The 19,595-nt window shown below is 40.8% G+C and overlaps 1 protein-coding gene across 3 annotated transcripts in view; it reads right to left on the reverse strand.

Annotated features, from left to right (window-relative positions):
- sytl5 (synaptotagmin-like 5) overlaps positions 1-19,595 on the reverse strand; it is a 42,576-nt gene that overhangs the window by 20,682 nt on the left and 2,299 nt on the right. The gene's annotated exons all lie outside the window — the stretch shown is intronic.

The raw sequence follows: 19,595 nt of genomic DNA on the forward strand, positions 1-19,595 counted from the left end.
CAGGATTAGCTGGGAGACTTCAAAATGAGGGCGCACATGTAAGTAGTTCTTTTGTAAATTATGGTGAACTTGTGTGTGTTGTAGCAGTGCTTTGCTATTGAGAACGAGGTAGCATGCTAGCGTTAGCATGCTAGCGTTAGCCATAGCGTTAGCATGCTAACGCTACGAGCTAATGGTTGCGGTTAGCCTGCTCGTTTCGGCTTGTGACGTCACAAGCCGTGCCGATTTTGAACAGCTCACCCAGAGACTGAAGGCAGGACACATTCAGAAACTGTATCTCACTCTAAACAGCATGGGTGGATTTTTTTCAAAGTTTGTATGAGTGTGGAAGCACCAGAGACACAACATAACACCCCAAATCCCAGAAAAAGTGATTTTTTCATAATATGGGCACTTTAATGACTCAATACTTGCATGCTAACACACTAACATAAGGGGATGCACATGACATTAGCATTTTTCTCAAAGCACTGCTGTGCCAAAGTAGAGCCTCACAGAGCTGCTAGCATGGCTGTAGGCTCTTGTTTTCCGCAGTGTGCACAGAAACTCTGATTTACTCTGATGCCACTGTTACTCAGAGAAATGAAGAGATTTGAATGCTATACATGAACACACACACAGAGATTCTCACTCTAGCTGCAGTGCCCGATCAAGTAAACTGTTGTAAATAACCTGATTTGCACAAAAATGGCTTTCCATGCTGTCAATAAAACCGAACGTGCAGATCAGAAATTAATATATGGGATTATATGAGGCGCTGAGGAGACGGACAACATTCTGCCAGTGCTTGTGTAAATGAAGTTAGGAAATAAAAATTGAATGAAGTGGAGGGATCTTCAAAAGCATGGCACCAGCCTCCTTCAGTCCCTATTCATTACCGTCTCTTTCATCCTCATCCTTTCTTCTCTTGCCTCTTCCCTTCACTTTACATGAATTAGCACTAATAAACTGGCATACATCATCTCAGCTTCATTTGCAACCAAAGGCACATCATGACATCAGTGATTATAGCATTTTGAACTGAACTGCAGCTGCATTGTAACCAACAAAGAGATTTTCCTTCACCTTTAAAGCGTGATATGGGGATTTAGTAGAGGAAATAATAGTGATTTACAGATATCTTTGCAAGACTCAAACTGCTGAATACAGATATGCCTTGCTCAACTACTCACTGACTCAGGTCAGTTCTGTTTTAGTTGAATCTCTTAGAAAGGTGTTTATATGAAGTTCATTCAACTTCATAGGGTATTTGAAGGATGTAGTTTGTGGTGCTTCTAATATTTAGTGTGCCTAAATTCATACAAATGTGAAATCTAAGACAGCTCAGTAGCCTACACACAATACAATACAAAAATGACCATAAAGCCGAATTAACACCTCTACAAAACAATTTCAACAAAAAAATAACATTATAACCTTCATGAATGTAGGATTTATTGCAGCACCGTTGTATTAGACATTAGCTTTGCTAGGTTTAATAAATTGGCTAGTGGTGGCGTATTTAAAGCAGGAAGTCAAGAATGCAGATTATAACCACACAGAAAAGTCTGGCAGCCAAGCAGCTGTGCCACGTGATACTTCTGACGTACTGTGCTGACTTATACTTGGTCAACAACATCAATAAAGCGAAACCAATATTTATCTGAGCCTTTACCATATTACAGGCATGCTGTAGAGCACAGTATCTAGAGTTTGAATTGTGTGCTGCGTGTTTCCTGACACAGCCCTCCCTGAGTACACACTGCATACATTCCCGATGCCGTTCTCTCTGCCCTGAGTAAACACGAGTCAGGAGACAGTTAAACTTTGGCTTCTGAGCAGAGGAAACACACTCACTTCTCAGCTCTGCACTAATAACGTAGCTCCGGGGAAAGCACGGTGACTCACTTTGCTTTCTCAACACAGTGCAGGGAAGGGGTTTCATCTTTTCCACAATTCATGTTGTTCAAACATGTAATGGATCTGGGCTCCACTGGGGGGCATCTGGCCACAAAGCCACATTGTGGTCTGCTTGGTGGTTAGTAACTATGTGGCATTTTACCACCAGTCAGTCAGGTGTTTTCTGCAGGGGGGGGCTTACAGACAGCAAAATCAATCTGCCAATTAAATACCACAGGTGTGCTGGGAGCAACTGGGCTCCAGTTGGCAAAAAAGCAAAGTAGACATGGGTGAAAAATGAACATTCTGAACAGAAATACTGGGCAAAATATGAGTTTGAAGTCAGAAAACAAGGTCACGCGATGCCTTTAGAACAATACCTTCATCTCAGTCTCTGACTATGTGTAGCTCAATACTGGGCTGTTCTGCTAGAAGGAAAACCTTCAAATGTAAATAGTTTCATGGGCTGTAACAGTGTAAGAGGACTAATTTTATTTTATTATGTCCTGAGATTGCAGGTTCCAGGTTATGTTTTGGATGAAGTATATATGCAAATAGCAGCACTGTCAGAAGCAACAGCTCATTAGGGCTTTAAAACACAAGTCTGGTGGTATTTTTTTTATATTTTCCTTATTGTCAACAAATAAACAATGAATTGATCCTCCTACTACCAAGTATTTTCTGTGTAGCCAAAGCCTAATGAACTGTCCAAAAACTGTTAACAATACAGTGATGAGCCACACTGTTGCACTGGGTGACATCTTCCTTTATTACTATGAACATGGGTATTGTAGTTTATTATGAGTTTGTCACACAACGTCGTCCTGCTGCTGTAAATACTCTCTAGAGCACCAAGGCTGTGGCTGAAAATAGTCCTCATTTACTCCTGTTTAAATTACATTTGCAGTGCAGCTGATTAAGGAATTAACTGAGCCTTGAATGAATGAAACTACACTTGTGAGCCTTTTGAAGATTTACATATTTAGAGAGTCAAAAAGTACTGAGAGACACACTGACACGTTTTGGTCTTTTAAAGGGGTGTATTTATAATATGAAAGAATATAAAATAAATAACCCTTTAAAAAGGCAACTTCGCTCACACTGTCACAGGCGTGTTAATTACCTTTGTGATCATGACGTTAAAAGGTTTTCCTCTCTAGGCTTCAGTGCTCCTGCCATTTAAACAACAAAGCTGCATTGAGATGATTATGTAATACAAGTTAAAGCAGTGATGGTCAGACCTCTTAAAGCTGGAATATGCTGCTTACTGGAATTCTGGTTTAACTGGAAGTCTTTGTGAATGTAATTTGGTTACTTGAGCATTAAGTTGCACATAACACAATATTTGTCTGAGTATACACCCACATCCAAATTAACTTACAAAGTTAAGAAGCAAATGAAAGAAGCATGTCCATCCCCGTGATTGACTGGCAACCTGCCCCCCCTTCCGACCCTCTTAAGGTTCAGCGGGTATAGCTGATGGATGGATGGAGTCCTACATACAACTGTACATTTTTCTCTGACTTCTCTTTCAACATCCTACAAGCTGCTCAGCTCATATTCCTCCCTCTTGTTCACTCCTGAACTTCAAAATGATCTCAGCAGAATGGCAGCAACATCTAATTAGTTTAGAAGCTTTGAATGTATCACACACCTTTTTTTATGTGTAAATGCGGTTACTAAATCTTTCTGTGAGAGCATTACAGGAGGATAAACGAAGTCGAGAGAACATAATGTGTGTGGTGTATCTTTGCAGAAATGTGGGTCATCTACATCCTCTTTAAATTGAAAATTCATCATCTTCGACTTTAGCTTTAGTCTTGTTATTTCAGAGAGGGGCAGCAGCACAGATATTTATTGCCTTAAAGATAGTAAATAAATCATACAGTAGCTCTTTCACCTTGTATCAGCAGATTCTTCATCTCTGAGGCTTTTCCAGATCATTTATTTATTCATTTATTTTCTAGCATGTTCACTACCACACAGTGTTGACAGAGGTGGCGACAGTGTGAAGAGCAGCGTGTCCAGATCATTAATAAATTAAGCAAATTGCCAGTTGCACAAGTCTGTTAACCCTTATTCTGGCAAGGACCTACAGTCCTTTGTGTTAATGTATAACCCTTAAATCCCCCTGTGGTAATGTACAGGATGCTGTACGTTTTCCTCCTGAATCATTAATGTGAGACGGCAGTGATGATGAGTGGCAGAGAGCGTCTCTGGTGACCATTAAACAGCAGGTCACTTCAGCTCAGCCAGAGACCTCCTTCTGCCGACGGCTGCCAGCCAACACAGGCTTTTATATGGGTCACACACACTTACACAATGGCAGACATGCATTAATGATTTGATTTTATGTGTGTTATGTTTAGTTTTATGTGTCGCTTGGACAAGTCAGAGAACCACATAATTGAAGCTCTAGTCAGCCCTCTGAAAAGCTGTTATAGATACACTTCTAGGTTAAGACGACATTGGTGCAATAGCCTTTATATCCTATAGGCTCATATGCAATTTTTATGTATTATTGTGTATCCTATAGGTTAATATGCAATTTTTTATGTGTTTTTGTATCTCCTTTTTATACTATGTATACTGTAGTGTGTGTTATATGGACCTGTGTCTGCAATAAAGCTTTATATATTAAGTGTAGAACACATTAATTGTTAACCAACAAAAGGTCCATATTGACAAATCTCACAGCTGGTTACACCGGTGCCATGGCACACAGCAGAGAACAGAACATATCCTAATATGATGTTTCTCCGCTTTGGTATTTTCTGCTATAACAAGTAGGGGTGTTTTCTGGACTCTAGGTACTTTTATCAACACCCAACAACATCCGGGCATTTGCTGCAGTCATGCCATGTGGGAGTTACCATAATTACCACGACTTGTATAATATACTCATCACATCATCGAAATCTCCTAAAAGCTCAAATATATTAGACTTGGTGCTTAATAATATGGAAGTTCCGGATGCCAAAAGTCATTCAAGGTAATTAAATGATAAGTCGTCTGTTATATTCTATATTCTTCCCATGAAAAGACCAAAACCATCAACAATTGATCCTGTTAACGAGTATTGTCTGTCTGATGTAGCTTATTTCTACTATTGCTCCATTGTTGTCTGAAAACACATAAAATCCCACATACATTTTACAACAACGAAGGTATGTTCATGAACTGTTTTAGAGACTTCATTAGGGACCAATGGGATTTGGGCTGAGAACCACAGACAAAGAAGGGAAGTCTGAAAGTATCAAGAGGCAGACTAACATATTATTAATTTTCATCTTAACAAATTAGCAAAAACAAAAATGTAGAATACCACCAGACTTATCCTTTAAATCCAAATGTAATGGATATAGTGTTACATCATACATACATGTATTTTTAGCCATTTGAGTTGTCCAATGACGTGAACGCAAGTGACACATTTTTCATATTGCACACTCATTTGATCCTTCATTATCATAAAAAAATATTGATTAGTGCACTTATGTATTTTCATTGCCTTTGTTTACAGCTAGTGTTCTGATTTGTAATATTTTTATTACCTTCGCCAAGTAGGTTATGTTTTAAATATGGTTTGTTTGTGGGTTTGTCAGCAGGATTACGAAGAAAACTACTGGCCCGATTTTCATGATCCTTGATGGAAGGGTGTAGCATGGGCCAAGGAAGAACCCAATCATTTTTGGTGCAGATTTTAATCCCTGACACAATTTATTTTTCACTTTTGTTAACATTGCGAGATAGGGCATTTGTGCTGCATTCATTTGGTGACAGAATAATCAGAAAAATGAGTTCCTGACTGGGAAAATTCACACTGCATTAACATTGTGAGATAGGGCATGACTTGGTGGAGGTCTGCGCTCTAGTGCCCTTGACTTTGTAATATTTTTCTTTTTACTGCACAGATGAAACCAACCATTCTAGATTACCAACCCAAAGATGAGCCACAGCCACCGTTTTTGTAGTTGTTCTTCCTATCTAAACATTAATTCTTTAGGAAAAAAGCAAACACTACTTGCCCATTGCCTTCAGTGAAAGGAGGAATCACACATGACAGCAGAACAAACTGGACGTTGAAGCCAGGCAGGGTGTTAAATGGCCTAACTCCTTTATTAAAGGAGTAAATCCAGGGGGAAATATCGCGACAATGACAGATGTAGTGATGATCAAAACACAGCAACGCTCAGCAGACATAAAATTCAATTGCTTTTTTAAGTAAGAGGACAAGATGAAGCGCAAAGCTCTTAAGATAGATTTCGTCACATAAATCCCAGAGAGTCAGGCCAATCAGATTTACCAGCAGTGAGTCTACAACAGACAACAGACTGAGAGCGCTCTTTATAAAGCAGTGACCGAGCAGCTTTGTGTCTTTTACAAAAGAGTGCTGTGCAGGTTCGGACAAAATGGTTTCCAGCTCACACAGCTTATCTCAACGTAAAGGAAATGAAGCAAATAAGAATCATCCTGCCATCTGAGCCATGTATCTCCCTGCATGTAATCCACTTCCTGAGATCGGATGTGGGAACTGTGTTCGCAGCAAGGTGGAATCTATAGGTGGCCATCGTCTTTACATGGGGCTGGAGATGAGATCTGGCATGCTGGAGGAGACTGGAGAGGTTTCCGGGAAGAGAAACGTTAAATGATACATGACGTGTTTGTCCAAGTGGAAAAGTATCTCTGCCTGTGTGTACTTTTCACTCAAGTGGTGACCTCTCTGTCTGTCTCTCGTTTTCAGTCTCTTGCTTTGTCGCTCTCTTACACACACACACACACACACACACACACACACACACACATACACATACACATACACATACACATACACATACACACACACACACACACACACATACACATACACATACACATACACATACACACACACACACACACACACACACAGTGTTGGGGAGTAACGGAATACATGTACCGGCGTTACGTATTCAGAATACAAATTATGAGTAACTTCCATTATTATTATTCCATTACAGTTACAATTTAAATAGTTGGTATTTAGAATACAGTTACATTGTTGAAATCAATGGATAACATGATGATACTTCTCTGTTTTACAAGTTTATTCACTCTCTGAATAAATGAAGGCAAATCCGTGCATTTCCCAGAAGCCCCAATATGAAAACGAAAAAATGAGCTATTTGCGTGATCACTGATAGAAGTAGAGATGGAGCCGGAACCGGCACAACAGAGCCAGGACAGGAATGCGTTTCTATCTTGGAAATTCAAACAGCATCTCACATTAAAGAAAAAACAGGGAGAACGAAATATAGCTAACTGTGCAGTGCAACCTCTGCTTGTCAGCAACCAACCTCCTTTCAGCGTCCAAATTACTCCACCTCCAAGCTGAAGAAGCATCTTAAAGTAAGTTATTTTTTTTAGCTAATTAGCCAAGGGTAATCGTCTGCAGTAGTTTTACTGATCACCTTTCTATTTATTTTATAGTTGACGTGCGACTTTACATTCTCCTATACATGCTGATTTACTAGCCCCAGAGCCGTGGAAAGACTGACTAGCCCCGTTTGACATGCTAGCTAACGTTAGCTAAAATTAGCTTGTGGTAGCTTAGACTGCGGTTAGCTTTTTGTAGTATGCAGTTCGGGACTACAAATACAAAAATCTATCTGCTTGTACACATTCAGCCAGTTGGAACAGAAGAACACACCAGAATAGGCCTGTTTAGTAAGCTGTATGTGATGGCCACATTCCTACACTTATAAAATGCAATTCAATGTGGAAGTAATCCAATTCAGAATACATTACTTAGATTGAGTAACGTAACAGAATACGTTACAAATTACATTTTTGGGCATGTATTCTGTAACAGAATACGTTTTGAAAGTATCCTGCCCAACACTGCACACACACACACACACACACACACACACACACACACCTCAGGGCAGATAACATATCCGCACCACTGCAGTGTACTAATAACCCTCTCTCTCAGCTTGGAGACCTGTCAGACACACCGTCCGTGTCACTGCCAATCAAGTATGGACATGTCTGCAAACACTCCTCTTCATCCTCTGGACTTCCTGCGTGTCAATAACTCTGCTGAAACACAGCACCCATCATGGCTTGTCAATCAGAATCCAATTTGAAACCTTAATTACTTGGCTGGCTCAAAGGTAATGAAGCGACTTCAGACGGCGATATCAACAACTCACCTCCGTCAAGCCTTTCGCTTGCAACGGTGACTAGCATTCTGTCCTTGCCAGATTTGGCCTTTTGTCTCTGATTATGAGTCTACGGGGAGGGTGGGGATGTCAAACTACAGCTGAGAGAAAGATCTAATTACTAAACAGGCCGTCTACAATTTTTCCATGGACTGGAGATGAGTATTAGCACAGGAGAGAAGGTTGACTTTGTGAAGGCTGGGGTACGCTTGAAACAAACTAGTTCTTGTGTCTGAAGGCAAAAGTGTTTGTCGTTGCTCCGAACAGCCTCACTCAAAGCCGGGGGGTGAAATGCTGAAGAGGGGCATGAGATGATAATCGCTAAAATGGGGATAACATCACACACTTTCTGACAGTCTCTCCTGAAAGGCATTCATGGTGTTGCACTCGTTTGTAGACTCGAAAAGTGACAGAAGTAGTGTGAAGAATAAAAAAAAAAAGAGAAAGAGAACATTTCCTCCTCCACTCAGAGTATTTTTTTTATTTAATTACCTCGCCAAGGAGGTTATGTTTTCGGTTCGGTTTTTCTGTTTGTTTGTCGGTCAGCAGGATTACAGAAAAAGTACTTGCCTGATTTTCATGAGACTTGGTGGAAGGGTGTAGCATGGGCCAAGGAAAAACCAATTACATTTTGGAGTGGATCCGAATCATGGGGCGGATGTGTGACCGTGCCTTTAACATTGAGAGATAGGGCATTTGTGCTGCATTCATGTGGTGTCAGAATAATCGGAAAAATTAGTTCCCGACTGCGAAAACTCCCACTGCATTAACAATGTGAGATAGGACATGCCTTGGCGGAGGTCTGCACTCTCGGAGTACCCTTGCAGTTTTTATTTTTTGTTTGACCACCACTGTTGTTTAAAGCAAGTCCTGCCCAAACCACAACTAACATCTAAAACGCTGCCCTTACAGCCATGGAGCACACATGTCGCAGCCACTGTAACATTATAACTCCCACAGGAGCTGTCACTAGTAATGACCTATCAAGCTGGCAGTTCTCCATAGTTCCCTGCAGGGCTCAATGGAGCAGAAAATAGGAAAAACAAACTGCCAAAGTTAGTGCCTCTATGAACATAATCTAGAGCTTCTCTGTCAGCTGTCCTCTCGTATACTCCCACCACTCCTTCCATTTCCTGCTCCTTTCACCTTCACTGAACTCTCCTGCATCAGTATTATCTGAATGCTGCTTTGTTGTCCTCGCACTGATGAGTTGTTTGTGTCATTTCACCCACTAATTAAGAGGAAAGGGCAGTGTGGGCTCAGGAAAAGGCTGCCACTCCTCCAAACAGACCAGCAGAGACAAAGCACAGAGATGGAAAATGGATGATTTGGTCATGTTGTTGGGTGTGAATGGAGGAATAAAAGACTACCAGGAAGAGAAACGCAGATATGGACTTAAAGGGAGAAGGAGCAAGAAAGTTAAATCAGGTGTTCAGTGATGGCTTCAATGCGAGTTAAGTGTTCTGACCTTAAAAGCTTTATTTTTCATCAACAAAACCTCAGCGTGTGAGAAATACAAAAAAGAAAGACTTTTCTCCTCCTCGTACAGCAGATAAAACAGCAGTAGTACTGTGGTCACTGTAGCATGGAGCTAGTATTTTCTTGGAAATTGCTTTATTTAACAATGATGTGTTATAAAACATTCACATGGTAAAATACCCTGTTATGTTAAAATTGCATCACCAAAGATAAAAAAAAAAAAAGGATTCAGACAATTTCCTGAGCTGTGAAGTCTAAAGCCAGTGGAGCATGACAAAGAGTCTTAACTCAAAACAGACTTTCCAGATTTTACAGCCTTGAATATTTCATATATGCAGATAATATTAGAACTATCAAAGCACCCTTCAAACAAATGCCAAATGGGCGCCCAGATAGCTCAGTTGGTAGAGCGAGTACCCATATATAGAGGTTTGCTCCTCGACACAGTGGCCGTGGGTTCGGCTCGGACCTGCGGCCCTTTCATTCCCCCTCTCTCTCAACAATCGACCCATCACAGTGGTGTTTTGAGCTGAATGCTAACATCAGCATGCTAACATGGTCATAATGACAATGCTAACATGCTGATGTTTAGCAGGTGTACTGTTCACCATCTTAGTTCAGCGTGTTTGCATGCTCACATTAGCTAATTAGCACTGAAGCACAGCTGAAGCTGATGGGAATGTTGTTAGTTGTGTAGGTGTTTAGTCATAAACTGCAACTGCCCTGAAGCCCAGACGACCTGTACACTTGTACTTTGTGATAATTGGAAATTGAACCTGCAGTCCTCAATGCATCTTCAATAAATCAGCCTATTACCTCAACTATGTAGTCTCGCTTGACAGACCTATCTCCACAGCGCTGCGGAGTAAGGTCTGGCCCCTCCACACATACACTTGTGGATAGGAGAAAAAAAACGGCCTGGGTTGTTTGCATTTCTTTAAACCAGTCACAATCGTCATGGGCGGCACTAAGCGACGGTGTATCTGCAAATTGGTCTCGGGAAGGAACTTGTTTTGGTGGAAGATTTGCACCACGCAAAAGAAAACGTCACATAAAAAATATAAAGTTAACTGTTCACACAATACAGTAACGTGAGCTATTTAAAATAGATGGATACATGGTTAAACGTAATTTGCTCTTACCAGTGTATCGGCGTGTGTATTTTGTCCACAGCAACCCCCACCAATCGGCCGTAAATTGTCCCAGTTAAAGAGTAAATGCCGTAAACATATTTTTGGTAAATCTTTACAATCATTTCACAAAAGAACTAAGCAGGCCTGCCTTGTTGCACAATCCAAATTTTCTTCTAAACATTCCATTTTCAGCACTTCAGAGCTTGCTAGCTCGAAGTTTGCTGATGTTTTCTGAAACCAACAGAGTTTTGCAAGGCGAGGGACATCCGGCGGAAGATTCGGTGGCGACGGATGTTCTGGAAATTATCCAGTAAATGAATGATCCAGACGTGATGTTTTCGGTTCAGTTTGTCCATTTGTTGGTTTGTTTGTCTGTCAGCAGAATTACGGAAAAACTTCAGGCCCGATTTTCATGAAACTCGGTGGAAGGGTGTAGCATGGGCCAAGGAAGAACCCATTAAAGTAGATCAGAATCACAGGGCGGATACACTAATAACTTTTCACTTTTGTTAATATTGCTAAATAGGGCATTTGTGCTGCATTCATGGAGCGTTGGAATAATCGTAAAAATGCTCCCAACTTGGAAAATTGACCCTGCATTAAGAGTGTGAGACAGCACATGCTTTGGTGAAGGTCAGCGCTCTCTGACTACCCTTCTAGTTTCTTTATGCGATTATACACGCAGGTAAAGAGCTTTCTGTGAGACAGGTCAGGTGACGGAAGAGCCACAAACAATCTTCAGCATAATCAACTCTTCCCATGCCCACATTGTAAACAGCTAATTTCTTCTGCTAGAAACTGCAGTGAAATCTGCAGTGAAATTCTCGCCAGAGATCTGGCACTGTTTATGTTTGATAGAAACTGTGAGATGGTTCAAATGAAGGCAATCTGGTTGTTGAATAAACATGTCCGTATTCATTGCAGAGTATCTGAAATCCCCCCAAAAAAAATCTGAAGATAAAGTGTGATTACAGCATGTGTGATCTTTAATGACATGTATCTTTCAGGAAAACTTTCCACAGAAAAACCCTTAACCCTAGTTTTTCAGCGTGTTAAAGATTTCTGTGTTGTCACTACGAGCACTTAAAGAACAAGAGATGAGAGGTTTTTAGAACGAGGCTGGATCTCATTAACCCAGTTTCAGTCGTGGCCTCTGCTGCTTCTTCACAGAGAAAGAGAGAGACGTTTGGATTATAAACAGCTTCCTCTCCTTTCACCAGCATGGCTGAATATTTCATAGCACTCATTCCTGTTAACGGCTGCTTGCCTGCCACATTTTGCTGCACTTTGTCTTTTCAATGCACTACCGGCTAATGGAGAGAAGGGAATCCTCTAAAACTGTGTGTGTACAGAACAGTGTTACAATTAATCAAAGCAGGGGCGATTCTAGGATCAGACCTTTAGGGGGGCTCAGCCCCTAATGAGAATGTGACACGGATACAGTGCCATGCAAAAAAAACCCTGCTAAATCAGTAATTTCATTAGCTGATAATCTCTGAGCTAGCTACTGAACAACATCAGCTAATGTTTTTTGACACTATTAACACTATGATGAAACTAAACCTGACACTTCACAAGTCACAGTAATAATGACCAATGACCAATCACACAATATTCTAACATTCAGCAATTTTAGTTGCTTACGTTTCAATTTGGGTTCTAATTTGCACCATAAAATTATTAACTTCTTCTCTGGGGACTACCAGTGTTAAACTTCACAACCGCACTCCTGCTCTCCATCTGACAGATCAGATAGAGACTCAGCCAAAGGCGGGAGTCTGGCACAACCTCCTCCGATTGGCCAACCAATTGTTAACCCTTTCCTTGACTGGATTACAGTGCTTAGCATCTGCGACAGCGACACAGGATATTAAACCTGTTTTAAGCCCTTTGAACCTGTAATTGTTTTTCCTCTGTCACTAACAGACAAGTTCGCAAACTCTAACTTGAAGCACTAAAATTGATTTTTTTTTTTAAATAATCTTTTTTTATTTTTATTTTTTTTTATTATTATAATTTTTAGGGGGGCTGAGATGAAATTTAGGGTCTAAAAAAGGGTCTAAAATTGCCAATGAATCAAAGTGTAACAACTGAACTGCATGTTGGCTGCATTATGATTTTCTTTTAAGATTAGCCTTATGTCATTTCAGTTTTTTAAAACTGTATGCGGGTACATTAGGGAGCTGGAACACCAAGGAGACAGATGCACAATGAAATTCATTGTTTGGAGGAAAGATAAGTGCCCTGGACTGGCTGTGCCTCCAGCACGGATCGATGAATAAAGATCCTGTAGCTAAGACAAGCTGATGTTTTAGGCAAGTGAACTTCTGGTATCCACTTTGTAACCTTTTTCCAAACTGATCAGAAGCCAGAAGAGTTTATTTGCTGAGGATCATGTTGCTGAATGAATTTTATGTGCTCATGCTATTCATTCAAACACAGAATTTGTGAAACTAAAATTCTAAACAACAAAACAAGAGTAGTTCTACATGCTAGTGCTCAGCGTTATTTTGACATTTAGGAAAATATGCTTTTTCACTTTGTTGGAGTTAGATGAGAAAAGTACCACTCTCACATACAGCTCTTTATGTACATGTTTATTGTAAATTTATTTTTATTTCGATTAAATAACTTTTTGCGGTGTTTGTATTTTCTCCTATTGTATATTTTGACTGTCATGCACCACAACACCAAGGCAAATGAAAATGAAGACCTACTTGGTAATAAACCTGTTTCTAAATTCTGATTTCTGAGTAAATATAAGGCTACCCCCTCCAGTCGGTCAGCTCAGTGGTGAGAACCAACACAGTGAAGACAGACATTTCAATGTGGACTTTGCCCTTTACAACAAATATAGGCGAGGTTGAAAGAAAGATTCTACTGGAACTAATGATTAATGCTCAAGATTATGTGAATGACGTTCAGAAGTTTTTATTTTATTCCTACAGCTGGGAGTCTCCACCTGTAATGACATCATTAAGTATGTGACCTTCTACCTTGAACTGATAAAAGCGCTGGGTTTGACCTGATGAAGAACAAAATGTCGTCTAATGCCTTGAAAGAAGATAAACATGGGGTATAGGTTCACTCATTCACTTGACCTTGCATTAGCTTTTCACCTACTGCAGTTTATAGTCTCTTCATGTAAATGTATCATCACAGTATTTCTCATATAGAGACATCGTGGTTAACAATTGTTGTGTGTTAATTAATAGTTTTTACAAAATGTAAATGTTAACATCATCCTGTGCTAACGCGCTATACTATGAACATGAACACAGTAAACATTATACCTGCTTAACGCGTTGCCATTGATAGCATGCTGATGTTAGCAATAGCTTAAAGCACCGCTGTGTCAAAGTTACTCACAGAGCCGCTTGCATGGCTGTAGACTGTTAGTCAGGTTTATCATTTCTTTCTCACTGATTTCTAATCAAGACATTAAAATATCATTACATGTCTTATTAATGCAAATCACATGTTAAATAATCTAATTGTTTGATCAAAATAATAGAGAATAATATTACCTCAAGGTCCAATTACTATAGCTTTCTACTGCATGTCACAGGTTCTATCGCAGCTCATGGTTGAAAACTCTCAAAAAAGCTGGTAACTGGACATTGAGTTACGGCTATTTTGTTAAACTACTAGTCCCACTTTCCAGAATGACCTTTCAAGCTTTCATTTATTTAAACTGCACGTTATTTTATTTTTTTATAAGAAAGAACATAATTTTGCCTGTTATCAATCCAGTTTATAATTACATAACACAGAAGCTATGACTCCCAGTCATGTCATTACAGCCATCCTAAGTCTGTTCAAATATATTTACTGATTAAACACCTTGATGTGCACGACTTGCTAACAATGAATCTAATTAATGTCAGTGTTTGATGTACCCTCTGCTGTGTTGACTTTTCCACACAGCACACTCTGGTCAACATGCTGGTGCTGGGAAATAATAAAATAATGACTGATGTCATTTTAAATGAAAGGGTTCATTTTGAGCATGTGTGCATCCACACATTCGCCTGATTTGCAGGTTGAAGTGTCCCATCATCCCATGACAGCCCACCGTGACCCTCAGAGGTGCAGTTAAACATCCCAGAGCGCCCACAGTGTATAGCATGTGTCCATACACATTACAGGTTTAGGGAGGGTGACACCAGCAATCTATTACCCAACAAAATCATTCCTCTCAGCACTGCCTCCAAATTACATTTCTGCTTTTTTAAGAGTTTTTTTTCTGGCCTCCCACATGTGCAGTGTTTGTGCGTGGATGGGCCTCCACTGATTACCACTGACGGCTTTTATCCTTTAGACCTCCAACAATTAATGTTTAGGGTCTCTTCAGCTAAGCCAACTACCTGTCTCTTAGACCCCATTCCAACGAGGCTACTTAAAGAAGCACTACCCGTGGTCAATACCACATTACTAGATACGATCAATATGTCCTTATTAACGGGTCACGTACCGCAGTCTTTTAAAGTAGCTGTGATAAAACCTATTCTGAAAAAACCCACCCTCGACCCTGAGGTCTTAGCCAACTATAGACCTATATCTAACCTCCCGTTTCTCTCCAAAATCCTTGAGAAGGTAGTCGCTAATCAATTGTGTGACTTTCTGCATAGAAATAGTCTATTTGAAGACTTTCAGTCAGGATTTAGAATGCATCATAGCACAGAGACGGCACTGGTGAAAATCACTAACGACCTTCTAACTGCTGCTGACAAAGGACTTGTCTCCATACTTGTCTTATTAGATGTTAGTGCTGCATTCGACACTATTGACCATACCATCCTCTTACAGAGACTGGAACATTTAGTTGGCATTAAAGGAATCGCACTAAGCTGGTTTAAGTCCTATTTTTCTGAGCGATCCCAATTTGTTAATATTAACGATAAACCATCCAAATACGCTAAAGTTAGCCATGGCGTTCCTCAAGGCTCAGTGCTTGGACCAATTCTATTCTCTTTATATATGCTTCCTCTAGGCAATATTATTAGGAAACACTCAATTAACTTTCACTGTTACGCAGACGACACCCAATTATATCTGTCAATTAAGCCAGACGAAAGCGGTCAGTTAGCTAAACTTCAAGCGTGCATTAAAGATATAAAATCCTGGATGACCCACAATTTTCTGATGTTAAACTCAAACAAAACGGAAGTTATTGTGCTGGGACCCAAGCACCACCGAACTTCATTATCTAAAGATATAGCTACCCTAGATGGTATTGCCCTGGCCTCCAGCACTACTGTCAGAAATCTAGGAATCATTTTTGACCAGGATCTATCCTTTAACGCCCACTTAAAACAAACCTCAAGAACAGCCTTTTTCCATCTTCGTAACATTGCCAAAATCAGGAACATCCTCTCGCAAAACGATGCTGAAAAACTAGTCCATGCATTCGTTACTTCCCGGCTGGACTACTGTAATTCTTTACTATCAGGCTGCTCAAATAAGTCCCTCAAGACCCTCCAGCTGATCCAGAATGCTGCAGCACGTGTTCTGACAAGAACTAACAAAAGAGATCACATTTCTCCTGTATTAGCTTCTCTGCATTGGCTTCCTGTAAAATCCAGGATTGAATTTAAAATCCTTCTCCTGACCTACAAAGCACTAAATGGTCAAGCACCATCATACATAGAAGAGCTCTTAGTACCTTATTGTCCCACTAGAGCACTGCGCTCCCAGAACTCAGAGCTACTTGTGGTTCCTAGAGTCTCTAAAAGTAGAATGGGAGCCAGAGCCTTCAGCTACCAGGCTCCTCTCCTGTGGAACCAGCTCCCAACTTGGGTTCGGGGGGCTGACACCGTCGCCACATTTAAGAATAAACTGAAAACCATCATCTTTGATAAAGCTTATAGTTAGGGAGTGAGGAGTTGCAGCATAGTAGAGTAGAGGGAGGCAGGAAGTACAAGCCCGTTCCGGCAGGGGAGAGTACGAGCCTGGTCCAGGGCCCCTCTCTTTAGCCTGCCTCTCTTAGTTATGCTATTATAACTCTAGACTGCTGTGGGAAGCTCCTTCCAAGGACACAATGAGCCGCTCCCTCTTCTCTCTTTTCACTTGTCTCCTTTTGTGTGCATCTTAGTCCCAGAAATGCCTGTTACTAACCTAGCTCTGGGGAGTTTTCTCCCCGGAGTCCCTATGCTTCTTCTTCACCCAGAACATCGCCTTGGAATTGGGTGGCACCTACACCGGGGTCCTGGGTGCAGCTGACGCTATGGACTTACTACACCCTGCTACGCTCTGCGATTCCCCGCAGTGTCCGACTGCGTCCTGCCGCGTCCAACCGCGTCCACCCAGGCTGCTGTGCCACACTACACCCCATAACGCCCTGCTGTACCCTACTATGACATGAACTACTACGACTACCATTGTGATCACTGTTTCACTATCTTTATTATGACTATTATTGCCACCATTCACCACACCCCTAACCGGTGCCGTCAGACACCGCCTACCAAGAGTCTGGGTCTGTCCGAGGTTTCTTCCTAACAAAAAAGGGAGTTTTTCCTTGCCACTGTCGTAATAGCTACTGCTAATGCTCGCTCTTGAGGCAACCACTGTAATAGTTGGGGCTTCGTAAACTACAGAGTTTGGTCTAGACCTACTCTATCTGTAAAGTGTCTCGAGATAACTCTTGTTATGATTTGATACTATAAATAAAATTGAATTGAATTGAATTGATTACTAGAGATGTTCCAATACCGATACCAGTATCGGTATTGTCTCCGATACTGCCTAAAACACTGGTATCGGTATCAGGAAGTACTGGAGTTTATGCACCGATCCGATGCCACATAATACAGCCCTAAAGAAAATCTACATTAAACTAGTTTATGTATGTTCTTTTTCCGTTATAACTGTCAAACTGGATAATAAAATAAAGTTCTGTGGCATTTATTGTTTGTGTTTGTTCATGTTTCACAAAAGCCAGACTGACAACAAAGATAGAAATCATATCACATCCATACAGGGATAGTAGTATGCAGTTGTTAAAACATAATAAATAATAATATAATAATAATAAATATATGATACACTGGTATCGGATCAGTACTCGGTATCGGCCGATATGCAAGTTCAGTTATCGGAATCGGTATCGGGAAGCAAAAAATGGTATATCGGACCATCTCTACTGATTTCCTTGATGCGGCCATAATTGCACGAGGACGCGATGCATCTCTGAGCCGGCACTGGGCTATAGGCTGCATACCAAACGGAGGTATGCACTAGAGAGCCATGGATAAAGAGAAGCATCAATGAGTGGGAGGGAGGGAAACCCTGCACAACATGGCACAACAGAGATTAGACGTTATTGAATGCAGCAGCACAGATGAGCTTTGCTGCCGCAGCTCAGCTCATCAGCAGAGTTAATCTGGAAATAATCATGCAGATTACAGTATGTTTAATAAGGTAATATTGAATGTGGCTCAAGCTATAGAGGCAGGCTATCATGTGCATCTCCATTACACATTTCCTGTTCAGTGTTTGTGAGAATACAAAGGAGTGGACAGGATTTATGTGGGAGACAGAGGAGGTGCCAACAGTACTGCCCTATAAAGGCAGAGAGCAGTACAATTGAGGAAAGGGGTTTAAAGCTTTCAGGAAAACTGTACAACAGATAATGCTGTCATTTTATGATAATTATTTTTTGCCATAGAGCTACTTGATATAGTGCTCTTGTTAGCTGTCTAGTTTGCTGTTTTCATGGAAATTATACATTTAATAATTATACAATAATTCCCAAAACTCAGATTCTGGTCTTAACTCAGTTGTGACCAAATCTGTAGTCAGTGTTTTAATTTTGTAGGTCAGAGGACATCATTCTGCCACCATGAGCTGCAGCCTGTCGCAGAAATAATAATATGCCATAATAATGCATACATGTGTGAATGTATGTGCCTACACACACACACACACACACACACACACACACTTCTACTGTCTTGAAGACGCAGACCTCTAATGCTGTGTGACTGCACTCCTCAGGGCTTCTTTCAGCTCCGCTTGATGAGCCCTGGCTGCCTGCATGGAGAGAAATCAGGGAATCCCTTCTTTCCCTGGCTTCTCTCCTCCTTTATTCACCCATTTATTCCCCCTCCAGCAGCCTTGTGTGTGTGAGCTGTATAAGCTTGGTTAACAATCGGGAGCCATTCTCTCCGTGACAATGATAAAACAGTCTCAGCAGATACTGCATCTACCGCTTACAGGAGCCAAATGAACCAATTTAAGGAAGCGTCACATATGACAAATTATAGAACGTCAGCATGTCTTACGCAGCAAAGGCTTGTTGTTCATGGGGAAAGAAAAAACAGCAATGTAAAATTAGTCAGGGATGGTAAAATATTTTACTTTTTGGGAAAGCTCATACTGTACAAACCTTCAAGAGGCTGCTTATTTTTTATTTTAATACCACATTCACTCACAGGATTTCACAATGAACGTAACGATAATGTATGAACTTATGGGTGTTATTTTAACTCATTAGCACAACTGCTTTGTTTTAATTTACACCCGTCTCCAGTCTTAAACACACAGGACTGATGGATGATAGAAAACACTGATATTGTCTGTGGCTACTTTGTCAGTGTAAGTAGCCACTAACCACTAGCCACTAGCCACTTTGATGATTTGAATTGACCTTGTCAGACTACATTGGCTGCTTAAACTAACACTTGCTGCCAAATAACTACAGTAAATAAGACTAAGGCTGAATCCCATTTCTTTGTCTTACCCCTTACCTTTCCCCTACCCCTTCGTCTTACTTACTTACTTACTTCATAGGGGTATGTTTTCACCCCTAGCCCTTACCACTCTGTTTCGAGGGACAAGGGCTAGGGGTGAAAACATACCCCTATGAAATGAGACACTACTTGGTTACAGTTACGTC

Source organism: Sander lucioperca, chromosome 8 (assembly GCF_008315115.2).
Source record: "Sander lucioperca isolate FBNREF2018 chromosome 8, SLUC_FBN_1.2, whole genome shotgun sequence".
NCBI classification, from domain to species: domain Eukaryota; kingdom Metazoa; phylum Chordata; class Actinopteri; order Perciformes; family Percidae; genus Sander; species Sander lucioperca.